At 33.0% G+C, this 14,962-nt stretch overlaps 1 protein-coding gene across 3 annotated transcripts in view; it reads right to left on the reverse strand.

Annotated features, from left to right (window-relative positions):
* The window catches only part of Pcdh17 (protocadherin 17), a 111,722-nt gene that overhangs the window by 18,756 nt on the left and 78,004 nt on the right, over window positions 1-14,962 (reverse strand). The window lies entirely within an intron of this gene.

Consider the following 14,962-nt stretch of genomic DNA (forward strand, 5'->3'; position numbering starts at 1 on the left):
CTGGAAAACAAAAATAATTTGGTATCTCATAGCATGTACCATTCACCTTTGTGAAATGTTAAGCAGTAGGTAGCTTACCTCCATTTTAAGTTTGTCATTGCTAAAAAGTATTTTCCTATGAAAGAATAAAATATTCACTTTTATGTGTATTTTATAATGTAGGCAAGAATGCTGAAAACTAATTTCAAACTGAATTATACACCCATAAACTCATACTCCGTCTATGTCTGAGACAGCTGATAGAGGAACACAAATAACAAGAAATATAACACCTGGGAACCTTTCTTATATATTTAAATTAAAGCTGAGATGAAATTTTTAAAAAGAGATCATAAAAGTTATGTATCATTATCTTTTCCTACTGTGAGTAGAAATCATACATACCATCCCTTTTTATAAGTGTTAGAAACAGCATAAAAATATAAAAATAGTATGAATTTATGAAAGCAATTTTACCCTTGAAAAAGATTATAAAAGGCCCAGGATTTAGCTCAGTGGCATAAGCGCCTGCCTTGCAAACCCGTGGTCATGAGTTCAATCCCCAGTACAAAAAAAAAAAGAAAAGAAAAAGAAAAAAGAAATGGAAAAGATTATAAAAATCTTTATAATTTATTTCATCTGTTATTCCTGCTGCATCGGTTAGAGCTATAATTTTTTCTTGAATTTATTTACAATCAATATACTCTCTTTGGAATACAGTTTTACTGGACTTTCACTTCAGATCTTTAGATAGCCAGCACTGAATGAACTCATCATAAATTTAAAAAGACCAAAAAAAGGTAGACAAATGGAAATGTACAAAACTGTAAGTCAACCACAAATTTAAAATCAACAACACAAAATTATTGTTTGCATTTCACTGCGAAAATCTGCAGTTTTTCATTTGATTTCTTTATTTCATACCTAGGAAAGCAAATTTTGAGTACTGATTGTGATACATTATAAGCTGTTCAATTTGTGATTTGACTGTAATTTTGATTTAAGCAGTTCACAGTCATATAAAAAAAAGAATGAACGTTTTTGTATAAGCAACAAAATCTGAGAGCACAAAGTGAGCCGCTGTGGTCAAGGTAGTGGAATCACAACTAGGAACAAAAGAAAAGACAGATGATCAGCCTGACACAAAATGAAAGGAAGAAAGAGGCAGCGGAGAAAGAGCAGACAAGGAGAGATGGAAGGAAAAAGGAAGAAAAAAAGAGGAGAGAATAAAGAGGGAAGCTGAGAGACACGGAGAAGGAAGGGGAAGGTAGAGGGAGCAGGAGGAAATGAAGGAGGATAAACTACGAAAGATGAGTTATGCTGAGAGTTTCTACAATATGCACCTTTTATTGTATGTTTTAATCCTTTTACCACGCTGAATATGTATAATAAATTATAATAATGTGAAATCTTTTCTCAAATCCTAGAGCTCTAAAGGTAAATAATCAAATGGCTCTCCATGCCTCAGAGAAAATGAACACCAGAATAGATATGTGAAATTATAGATTATAGCAATGAAGAAAAAAGAAGTAAATTTTCTAGATCATCATTCTTTGCACAGAATTGGTATGTGTCCCAGAAAACAAATTTATAGACACTGAACAGAAGAAATAAAAACAAAAATATTTGATCCAGTATCCACTTATTTCTTCTACGCCAATCTAAGAATAGCAAAATAATTATTTACTTTAGTTTCATGCTTTCCTCAATATATAACCCATTTGCAGAGTGTACCCCACACCAAGGAAGAAGACATAATCCAAATAGTATGCAAATGAGAAAAACAAAATTAACCATGTTTATATAGCAAACGAAAAACAATTCGAAACACCAACAGACTGAACCTTGAGTGATTATTCCTATATAGAAAGTTTATAGCATCTAACCTCTGAAATGTTTGATTCCCTGAAATAGTATGTGGCAATCTAATAACATTTTCTCAAACTTAAGAATCGTTTTCTTTCACTCTGATCACCACATCTGACTACTACCCATGCTTGAATGGAAGTATCTAAATGCAAGAACCTTAGTTGGTTCAGTTTTGTGTAATTTATATTAAATTGTGTAATTTATCTAATTTCAAAGATAGAAATTGACTTAAATAACTGTAGAATCATAATTTTTGCACTCAGCTGAACTTTAACCATAACACAAACACACACAGACACACATGTATAGATCATCTGTATATATATGGTAAAACTGAACTTTTTTTGTTATATAGTCTAAATTTTTAAAGAATCTAAAATTTGTACCCAATATGCTCCTGAACATTAATTATTAGTAAGTCTCACAATAGAAATATAAATGAACCATAGGAAAGTTCTACATTCATAACATACATAAGATATGACATAAGAAAGAATTATCCCTTTTATCAAAGTAATATATATGTGTATATATGTAATATATATATATATGTGTGTGTGTGTGTATATATACATACATATATATATATATATATATATATATATTTTTTTTTTTTTTTTTTTTTTTTTTTTTGCTTTGTTGAGGCAGTGGTCTTGCTGTATAGTGTAGGCTGGTCTTGAACTCATTTTGTAACCCAGACTAGCCTCAAACTTGAAGTGATCCTCTTCCTTCAGCCTCTCAAGTGCTGGGATTACAGCCATGTGCCACCATGCCTGACTAACAAAGCAATGTATATTTGTTTACAAACAATCAACATTTTGTTGTGTTTGTTTGGTCCCAGGGATAGAACTCAGGACCTTGTGCTTGCCAGGCAGATATTGTGTCGCTGAGCTACATCTCCAGCCTTCTGAACAACATTATTATATATGTAATGTAACCTGTAGACTTTTTTAATTAAAAAAAAATCAATAAGTAGTATTTTAATCTATCCCTTTACCCTATAATCATGAGGACAAAAAACTGTGATAAGATCAATAACGTTAACTATCTCTGACTTCAGAATTTGATACAATGAAAACACCAAATTATCAGCCCTTCAATGATTGGATTTTAGCAATCTTCCACAAAAGTTAATACAATTTGATTTATTCATTATGACTTGAATTTTGTAATGTCACTATATCATTAGGAACACATGGTCATTTTGATGATGGGTGAAATGTCTTAACTATTACCATGAATACGATTGAAACTTGCAGTTGAAATGGTATTGAAATCAGCAAGGATTAACAAAAATTATGCAGGGTCGGTGGCGCATACATATTTTGGGAAATTAAGGGGAAAGCCTATGTGCTGCAGCTCTGCGGTGTCCACGACAGAGACACGTGGAAGAGCAGGTCAAAAAATGCCTTACTTGGGCTGGGGATTTAGCTCAGTGGCGTAAGCACTTGACTGGCAAGCACGAGGTCTGGAGTTCAATGCTCCTTGGTACCAAAAAAAAAAAAAAAAAAAAAAAAAAAAAAAAAAAAAAAAGCCTTATGTCAGAGTCAATCTAACTCTTTATTCTTTTCTGTCTGCTCTGGGCAGGGATTTATCAGAAATCAGAAATTTATACTTATTTTCCTGTCTTCAAAGTACTATAACAACACCCCTAAGCAGTGATACTTGGAAACTAATTTGTTACTACTTAGGGAAATGTTAGAAAACATAAAAGGATTTCCTTCCTTAATTTCAATTTTACCTGCTGCCTCAAGAGCTCACATATTTGTACATTTGCAAACATTCATACAGTTTCCAGAAAAGGAATTCTATATATGTGTCTGGTATCTGTCTGATTTACTTTTCTATACTGAAGAAATAAATGTGTCACAGAAATTTGAAAATAAAACCCGTAACTCAAGGTATCAGTAAAGGACTCCTAAAGTGCTCTGGTCATGGGATACAGAAATGTAAAACTTTTTTGTGCTTTATGACTGTCAATGAAATGGTTTTATTTCTGTTTTGTGAACAACTTTAAATAGGAATAGTGTGCTTCTATTACTGTGGTGGGTGGTAAGCAATGTTTGCAACAGCATCTTAAAATTAGCATTGTTTCTAAGCAGACAGCTCTATAAATGGAAGTCCATTTTTTATTCTCATTTTTTTCTTTTTTATTTCTAATTTACCTTCTTTCAGCAACATAAGCTTTCATAACACCTAATTAGCTGTCTGGAAATGCAAAACAGGCGCTCGTCTCTATTTGTGCCTGACACACTGCTTTGTAGATTAATCCTACAGAACCTAAGCCAAGTGCCCATCACGGATTCTCTCTCCTTGCAAACCATGAGAAGCCAAGGCCTTTGACTGGCAGTTCACGCTCAGTTGTTTTCTGCTAAAAGATTTTAATGTTGTAACAACAGTCTGCATTTCCTGTTTCTTCAGCAGACACAAACACAAACATGCACAATTACACATATAGATGTACACACTCTTCTGCAATGAGGATGATAAATTACAATTTATCCAAATATATTCTAAACCATTAGAGATACTATCAATGCTAAAGCAGAACTCCTACTAAAAAAAAATCAGTCCAACAAACCTCTAATAAAGTGGTTTTTCTTTCATGAAGTTCGCATAATTTACAACATCCTGTGAACTGACACTTTGGTAGCAGAAACAGTTCTTTCTTTTTTGGCTGTGTTGATTATTAATTGCTTGGTACTCTTTATTGTTCTATAAACTCCTCACACTCGTTATGAGGACAAGGACATATAGGGACATGTAAACAGTATCTTATCTCTAACCATACAAATTATCTCCACGTATGAAATCTGGTTTTCATTTACTAGTATATTAGTGAAAAATTAAACTGTTTTCTTTCATCACATCTGAGCAGGAAAAATCACTTTCAATGTTATTTATAAAAAAAAGTACAGCAATAGTATACCAAAACAATTTTTCCTTGTCAATAAAAAAGATATCTTCATGCACTTCTGTCACATGCATGTATTTTGAGACAGATGTTCACATGATTGGCTGTATTTTAACTTTGCTTTTAACAAGCCTGGCTTATATTCTTTGCAGGGAAGAACAAAGATAAAGAAAAATGTAACACTTACTTATCTTTCTGTTCTTTTTACAATTGTACTTTATTTCTCATATTTTTCACATGTGCAGAGATCTATGTTGTTTTGCTAATCAAGAATCATAACCAACACAGGTACATTGATGTAAGAAGTCTTTTAGCTCCTTTAATTTTTTAATGCAAGAGAGGAAATGTATGTTATTATGATATGCACATTTCACAAAGATCTCTGTTCACATAGCAGACTGCATAGGAGTCTCTAGGAAATTAAATTATTTTGTAGTAATCAGCCACAAGGGATAAAGATATAGAAATATAGTTCACATATCAAAAACACTATGAAAGAAATATACATATTTCAGGTGGATGCACGGCCCATCTGACTCCTGGATTTTACTGTATTTGTGAAATGTCATTCTATCTGTTCTTGATAGGCTGAGCACATATTCTGAAGAGAAAGTTATTATAATACCATCAAATAGTCAAACCGTAGCAGCTTTGAAGTACCAGTCCTCCAGCGTGCACCTGCATCACACAGTGCTTCTGAATGTATTGCCATGGCTGCATTCAGACACTAGAAACCACTGGCCTATATCATAGTCAAGTGAATCCAATTGCAGCTGGGTATGTGGAACTGCCTGGAACATTCACACTTACAATTCAATGCACCTGCCCATCTGCAGGGGTGGTTGTAAGTGTTTGTGACCTTTAGGACATAGTAAAATGTCGACCAGACATTTGGATGTATGTATTGATAACACGCAGATAATGCTCTGAGATGAAGAAAAAGACAAAGTGAAAAGAAATTTATGTAATGGAACAAATGCAAAGCAATGTTAAGAAGTCTGATATGGAAGCACTAGGTATATAAAGCAATGAAAGTCTAAACCGTGCAATGGAAATTTATGGCACAAATATAATTGTGTCCCATAGCACACTGCTCTGAGATTAACATTTAAAATTTAGTTGCCTTCCTCTCCCAGTTTCATTCCGTAGGCACAGCCATTACCTGAGGCAGTGGCAGATGCTTAGAAGTGAAGTCAGAGCTAAATGGTTGCATCTCTTTCGTAGCAGGAACCCGGAGGAGAACTGGCTTTGAAGCTCAATACTACACTAATGGAACAAGCGTTCTAGTGCTTTGAGTAAAGGACAACAATAGAACTACTTAAAGAAAAACGATATAACTCAGTGTCCCAACAGCAAAATGCTATGGGTACACTCGATCTGTGTAGTTCAACAGATACTTTTAAAAACTTACACTGGATAATTCATAATGCAAAACTGCATTCAATGTGTAATTACTGCCTAAGCATTGTTAAGATTTCAATCAAGGCATCTCAAGTAGAATGTTCTAAGACAGGTGTAGCACCAGGGAGAGATTTATGGTAAATAAACCAGTTCTCTCAAATTTGTATAGTTATGGCTCTTCATCAAGAAGTTTGAATTTTGAGTGGAATTAGAAACGAGAATAGAAACCAGCCAAAGAAATACAATTTGTGAACAATTGCAGCTTGAACTACGTCATAGAAATGGCAAGCAATACAAGCTCAATTGGAAATGTCATTTTTAATAGAGTGAAAGGACTTATTAAAAAGATGATATTTGATAAGATATTCAAGGAATAATCAGCTTCAATATAAAGTGGTGTTCTAGGCACAGGGTGTTCTAGGCACAGAAATTGGAAAGAGAAACAATTGTCACATGGCATTGTGCATTTCAAAAGGAAGAGGTAAGCTTCATAGATTCAAGAGTTTATGCTGCAATGAAAAAATGAAATTATTTGGGATCTAAAAGAAGAAAAGTTCTGACTAAAAGACCAAATTTAATGCAGCAGACAACAAAGCAGAGTTACAGGTATTTGCCCTCTTGGTTGTACATCTCAGAAGATTCTTAAACTGAGTTCTTTATGAGTAGGTTTACTGGATAACACTTAGGAACTTAAAAACCTAAATTGAAATAAACTGGAAGCACTCTCCAAAGAAATATTTCTGGAAGTAGATCTAGAGTTTTCACATCATCAGCAAATACAGTAAGACTTGACATGATTCATTGACCCCCAAATAACTCAACAGTCTAGTAATTCCTTGTCTAAATCCTGCCTAATCTTCATGTACAGAATTGTATTTCTAAACTAAAGAAAGTATTAGTATGTGTTGAGTCAGCTAGTATTAATTATTCCAAGATAAATCTTGCATCTTATAATTGTACATTGGAAAAATATTTATTCTTGATATATCCATTTTTTTTTTTTTTTTGTTACCAGGGATCAAACTCACGAGTTTTTACTTGCCAGTCAAGAGCTTATGCTAGTGAGCTAAATGCCTAGCCCCTCTACCATGTACATTTTTCTCCTCTTTTTCTCTAAATTGCTGCTATAAACAACCATAATAATCATACAAAGTTACACATTCAAAAAATTAAAGGATTCTTTTAGAAGAATAGAAGGCAGAAGTCTGGAAGAAAGGCACTCTTTTACATATTTGAGAGAGAAACTGAATACTTTTTCTTTTTAAAAAAAGAGAGAGAATAACACTAACAAATAGTGAAATTGGTTAACCTCAGAAAAGCATGACACTGTATGTCAAGATGCATGAGTAACTCAATGACATCACTGGAATTGTTTTGAGTGAAGAAATCCTCACCATTTTCGCAATGAATCTATATTTTCTACTATTATTTGGTAACATTGTTTTTTTAAATCTGTTTGTCTAATTGAGTCAGTTATGATCTTGGAAGCTCAGGATACTACAGAATAGAAAAATGTGATGGTGTAGGCCTATAATTCCAGCACTCAGAAGGCTGAGGCAGAAAAAGTGTCATGAGTTTAAGGCCAGCCTGTACTACATAGTGAGAACCTGTCTCCAAAAAACCCTCAAAATGATATTATGGTGTGTCTTTGGTGTACCACTTTTAATTACACAGAGCATAGTCAATGCAGACCTCTGAATGCAAACAAAATGCAGTAATTGATACAAAGGCAAGTTGAACTTCAAAAGTGTTAAATATTAAGTTAATCTAAAATAGGAACAACTGTTATTTACAAATTGCTCATTACCGAACTATTCTTTGTGAATTTGCAATGTTAGTTTTCAGAATGATTCCAGGAACTAAGACATTGTCCTTAATAGCTTTCTATTGTTGTGACATATGCATTGTGTAAACTAACATCAGATCATGCTAAATGCCATGTTTATTAAAAAACCTAGTTCTATGTAAAAAGTCAAAGTTCTATATTTATTACTGAGGATGTCGTTGTAAATTGTAAGAGAAAGAAATCCTGCCCAACCTGTATTTCATTCAAAGTTGGAGGTCAGAATTTTTACTCCTTAGATAATTTTTTGAATGGGTGACAATGCCTTGTATTTAACACCATCATCATACTTTGTATTTAATCACCTTTTTAATTTTAAAATCTGTGAAACAGTGAGCATCCTGAAAATACCTGAGCTCCACAGCTTCTTTGTTCTTCCAGTTTTTCCTTTTGCTTTTTTTCCCCCCTAAAGTACTGAGAAAAATGAGTCAGTTCTCTTCTTTTGTATTACGTTTGTGTTTTACATTTAATCTGAAAGACTTCATACACATGCAAACTAATGCAGAAACCTTTGTAATTTAGAAGCCCTGAAACAGTTAATGCAGCTTCCAAAAGAACTTGATTTATATGCAGTGAGAAACCTATGCTCTGACATGCAATAGTTAGTAAAAGCTGTTTGGTTTACAAGGACAAATTTAAAATTCTAGCGACTTAAATAATTCTGTGAATTTCAGAGCCAAGACTATGTAAAAACGCTAGTATTCTTCATCCTTACAGAGGACATTTTCCATATGCTTTTATAGCCTCTGACGGCACCACTATTTTAATGACATGGATGAATTTATCTAAGACTCAAGTCATCCTCCTAGCAAACTACTAAGGAAGGTCAATAAAAACATGGCCATTAAAACAAACTCTCTGTAAAGCACAAGCAACATAGTCTTATTAGTGTTTTTCTTTCATGTCTGCTATCAGATTTCTTTGGGGAGGCATATCTATTTACCAATTTAAATCCTGTTGTTCATCTTCTGTCTAGCACTTCTTGTTTTCAATTGCTAGAAACAAGTGAACAGAATCGATGTCATTTTTAGTGTTCTCAGAAAACAATTCAGAGACAGCTAATCCTCTTCTGCTTATTATTTAGTAATCAACACTTGTCAATAGGATGTGACAGCTTCAGAAAATGGATTTTAAGAAACAATTTAATATTTTAATGACATCCTAAGCTCCAAAAGATACTTATTAAATTCAAATAAATACACTCTAAAGAGAGCTAAAGTTTTAGTCGTTACTTTAAATTAGATGCACAGATTTCCAAATGAATAGAAAGATAGGTGGCGTGCTCAGACCAATATTTTCAAAGTATAATATTTCAAAGAAAAATAATGCAAAGCATGTTAAAGATGAAAGCAATGGTAAATATATGAAACTATACTTTTTATAAATTATTCTCACTTGATAGTAGAGACCCCGTTTGAGAAAGGTCTCCTACTGAATTGGTTGCTGAGGTTCATTTCACTCTGTTCTCTCATGCTGGGGCTCAGAGGCTTCCAAATTCACGGTCCAAGAAAGCTTAACTACTGTTCCCACTAGCAGCATGCTCTGGCATTGTCTAAATGATGCTGCTTTTAAAAGTATGCAGAATGCAAGATTTGTGGGGTAAGGAAGGCTTTCATCCTCATTCAGAGAAAGGCCTGAGAGATTAGACAAGGAATCTCTGAGAGAGCACCACATGAGGCTCTGGGAATGACATCAAGGTGCAGTCAAGGCCACAGGAAGGGGGCTGGGGATTTAGCTCAGCAGGCATAAGCACCTGCCTTGCAAACGTGTGGTCGTGAGTTCGACCCCTGGTACCCGTAAAAATACAAAAAAAAAAAAAAAAAAAAAAGAAAAAAAAAAAGAAAAGAAAACCTCAGGAAGTAAGAGGCTGTAAGTTACAACCATGAATAATAAAGGTAGGGCCACCCACGCTTTTGGGACTCACATCGCACTACCATTTTCTTGGACACCAAACTTAAAATTATAGAACTTATTGTTCGTCTTGCTGCATTTCTGTCTTGTTTTGGTCTGACTGTTTTCTATTTCCCTATACCTCTCTTTTGGAATGGTAATGTCTATCTGGGCCATTGTACCTGGAAATTTCTCAAATTTTCTTATTTTTACGGTGGTTCATGGCTAAACGATTGCCTTGAATCTCAGAGGAGACTTTAACTTGGATGTTTTACCAATGGTGAACCTGTTGAGGATTTCAGTAAGGATTTTATTTGTCATGGTATAGTTGTATCATACTATGCAGAAGAACGCCTTTTGTTTATTTAGAGATTAAATATGGTTAAGGAAAAGTGTTTGTACATAAAATTGACAAGCTTTGGGATGCTATGGTTAAGATGAATTGCCTCCATTCTGTATGATAGTATCAAGTCTGAGGGTATAGGCAACTACTTTGAAGACAATAAGATTCACTAAGATGTCCATTCTGGTTTGACTATTATCTTCTTTGGAATTCCTGTATTGTTTACAAGGTTTGGGTTTTATTGGTCTTGTTCTCTACTGTTTTGTTCAACTTTATAATACCTAATGAGATAGACAATTCTTTTTAAGGAAACAAGAGACATTATGGTAACCATTGTTGATAACCTTGTACTCTGTTTTTACATCATGTGCTATGTCTATCCTTGGTTTTGACTGATAGCTTTGTTTTGCCATATTTGACTTTATTCTCTCCCCCCCAAAAAAGTAATAAGAACTAAGGAGTAATAAAACCCAAAATGTGTAAATTTTGTTGTAAAAAGGAGAAGGGAAAAAAGTGTTCTAAAAGATACAACAGCAAGTGCGTTTAGGGGTGTTAAATAGCTGACCATATTAATGTTTTTGGTTGGATCATTGAACACAACTGTTTGCAGTCTCACTGTTTGAATGTCCACTTTGTATGCTTTGATACTGTGACTTGAGCAACTATCTCTAAAATGATAATATGTAATCTAGTAACTGGTGATTTCTTACTGTTTTTTGTTTGTTTGTTTTTTGTTTTGTAGTTCTGTATTAGTTGTACCCTTACACCACTTTGTTTTGTTTTTTCTTTTTCCTTTTAAATAAAATTAAAAAAAAAAAAAGATGAATTGCCAACTTGATTGACACGCAGAGTATTAGTAGGTCAAGGAACATGACCTGGAACCCTGTGTGTGGTTCCTCATTCCTTCTTGGTACTGCTAATTCCTTGTTCTTTTGTTCCTTGCCACAATGAACCAAGTGGCTTTGCTTTGACATTTTTTTCTGCCATGATAATCTTGCTTTGGAGTCAGTTTTTAATCAGTTTATGAATTAAACTCTGAGACTGTGAGCGAAATAAACCTCTTCTTTGGGCATCAGTGTGTCAGGTGATTTGCTCTGGCAATGGGAAAACTGATCGATACAATAACCTTATGTAAAACACAGAAAGTTTGAACTCTAATGGGCCTTCATCTGACTAAGACATTGAAACCAATGACAGAGTTGTTGATACAATCACTACTACATGTATGATTATCATAGAGTCAAAAAACATATTAAGAATATGAAATAGAAGATATTTGACATTTTAAATAAAGGAAGTTCTTGGAATTACCTCCTTAAAATCATACTGCTCTTAGTACTTGTAAATGTGCTGTAAATTTATTGGAAGCGGATGTTTTTATCTTGTATAATTGGGTCATCCCAAGAATGGAAATTTAAGCACAATCAATATATTCAATATCCATGTTCTAGAGTAAATATACAGAAATGTTTTTTGTAATGGATTTTACTGGCAATGATAAGCCACTTTTTCTAGTAATGATTTAATATTTTGCAGTCATTAAAGCACACTAAAGCCATGAAAAATGGTGAAAAGTTCACAGAAAGACCAGAAGTTCAGAAAGCTCACAGAAAGACTGGAGGGGGTCCTTTGGAATACCTTGCTATGTAAATTAAACCACAGATCACAAAAGTCACTGGGTAGGCTATCTCTGAGTCACAGAAAAGATAAGAATGTTTCTAAAAAATATTAAAATGATTCCATGTATAATGAATAATAATCCCAAAAAGGTATCTAAAATGGTATTAAAAGACTTCCTTATCCTCAGAGTACTTAAATAATTTAATTAATAACTATATTCAGAGGAAAGAATACATGATAAAATGAAACTACATCCTCTGAGTGAGTGATAGTTACAGAAGAACAAATACAAATATCTGAGTATTCATTTTTAGACTTGTAATCTAAATGTAACCTAAAAATAAATTCATATTAACACAGGGAGCGTTCGTTAAAATAATCTTTGCTAATTCTAGAGTGCTATATTTGAGTTTCTCCTTTTGAAGAATATATGCCGAATCTTAGGAAAAAGTGAGGTACTGTTTTTGCTGAATATATTTTTAATAGCTGTTTTACAATTTTCATAGTCAATTCCTTAAAAACTATTTAAAATGAAGTGCTCTCTTGAATGTTCACACCTCCAATACTTTGGCACATACATATTTTTTAGGCACAGAAAATGTAGTCCAAGTTCTAAGATGCCAAATTTGCTTTCAAGTAAATCTCTTTAAGACTGTTAGGAAAATGACAATGATTTTCTAACTAAATCTTAAAATTCCTTTAAAAATACAATTACATAAGCCAGCTGGAGAGTATCAAAAGTTGTAGGACACATAATTTGAATCATGAAGTCTCAGCTCAGAGGACAGAACAATTTCAGTTAGAATGTTACTCTAACCTTTAATTTGCTGGTAATTTAATGCATTAGCTGCAAATGAGTTTATTTCTTAATCTAAGATACTTGCCTAAGATGGGGTGTCCACCTAGAAATGGACAACCTTCCTACTAAAACATTGAATGTTCATTCACTGAATTGATAGAGATAATCATGACCATAAAGGAAACATGTCTAGGTAGTTGTAGTTGCTATTTGTGCAAAATACGTTAAATTACCAGGATAGCAATACTTGATGAATAAATACATATCTAATTAGGCTTCTTTTCTTTCTGAGTATAACTGTTTTACTATTTGAAACAAGTATATATGAATATAATTTTATAAAATTTTCAAAAAAATTATTAGATTAATAGGCATTTATATGCACAAGAACATCTTTTAATCACATGCCACCTATTAATCAACATTTTATCCATAAAACACGGTGGTTGTAAAGTTATTTCCTGGTATCCATGGAGAATGGCTCTAGAATCCCCTCAAATATCAAAACTTGTAAATGCTCAGTCCCTAAGGTAAAGCAGGTTATTATGTGCATGCAAGCAACACATATCCTCCTGCATACTTTAAGTAATTATTATATTACTTATAATACTAATAGAATGTAAATGTTATGGTGACAGTGTATTGTTAAGTAATAATGACAAGAAAAGCTCTGTACATGTTCTGATGTAGTTTTCTTGGATTATTTTGATCTGAACTTGGTTGAACCCACTGATATAAAATTCACAGATACAGATAGCCTCTGTATCTATATAAACCATCTATTTTTGAGATAATAGTTATCTAAAGAAAATAAAAATATTGTTATTCTGGTTATAACATTATATAAATGATCATATTTTATATGATAATTATTTGGTAATAAATATGTATAAAAATTAGAAAAGTTCATAGTAAATCGCATCAGCTGTTTCAAACTGAACAGTTTTATTAAAGTATATATGTTAATAGAAAATAATTTCAATTTCACTATGGTGATTGTCTTAAGTGAGAAAAAATGAGTTTTGAAATGACAAGATAATTTCAAATACATCAGAAAATTATCACCAAAGAATTTCAACTGAAAGGACAGCATGCAATACTTATGTATGCACCCTTCAAATACAGAATTAAAAATAGTTTCCTATTCTACATGGAAATGAATGGAAAGTCTTATCTGAAAGCCCAAATCTACCAGAATGTTTTAGTGGTTATACAAAAGATGCCTAATCTACTTAACAACAAACAGTGCTGGTTTCCCTGGAGCTCAGTGGCAACTCCCAGCTCTCTCTGTGTCTCAGAGTGGTGGACAGCCACGGTCAGACATACCTGTGGGTACATGCACCAGTGAGTCTGCCTGCACACTTGAGCAGAAGGTATGTGACAGGTTAAGACAGAAATGGGTTTAAGAATATATGAAATAATGCATGGAAATTTATCCCAAAATCTGAAGTTACTTTTTGGTATAAATATGACTCTTGATTTTTTTCTTTACAGAATTAAGAAACAAAGCTCTCTTTTATAAATGATTAAATCTTAATCAATATAAAAATCACAGACATTTAAGGATAACAAGGAAGACTTTATATCCATCGTACATATATGTGTCTGTGTTTGCAAGGTAAAGGTCACAAGACAACTGTCCTTAGTAAACACTGTCTGCTTAAGGCTTTTGCTTATATTTTCTTTCCAATTTCCATTCATTTTCATACGGAAATGAAACAATCTCTTTTTTCCCTTACATGAGTCAAACAATGCATATAAAAGTGATTCTTAGATTGCAAAAATATACATATGTATTTTGCAAGCACAGAAACACCCTGCAATAAACATTTTTCCCCCAGTGGGTTGAGATTTCCATATGTAGAGATCAAAAGACTCAGAAACAAACTAAATCCCTCTAATGCTTTTCAAATGATTCAGAGACTTTGCTATATAAATACAGACATAGAAAAGCATGATATGGTAAACTATCATTTCACATGAAATACAAATACTTTTTCTTGCTTTTCACTTAAGTCATTAATTTCAAATGATAATGTTTTCCGGATTATCTAAATCACAACAAAAGCATATTGAAAGATTAAAATATACTAAGGAAATGCACTAATTCAGAAAATTTTAATATTGAGCTTTGCCAGCTATTGTAAATTATATGAATTTCATTCTTCCCTGCCTTTAGGAATTTATATTAAAGTGACATGTAAAATTCTAAAAAGTAATGGGTAAAGTAGCCTTTACGATATTTCCATAAAATAAAACCAATCTAATATAGCACGTAATTAAGTGTCTAAAAGAAAAGGAGAA

Source organism: Cavia porcellus, unplaced genomic scaffold (genome assembly GCF_034190915.1).
Source record: "Cavia porcellus strain 051 isolate PalLab524CR breed Dunkin Hartley unplaced genomic scaffold, mCavPor4.1 scaffold_21, whole genome shotgun sequence".
In the NCBI taxonomy this organism is placed as follows: domain Eukaryota; kingdom Metazoa; phylum Chordata; class Mammalia; order Rodentia; family Caviidae; genus Cavia; species Cavia porcellus.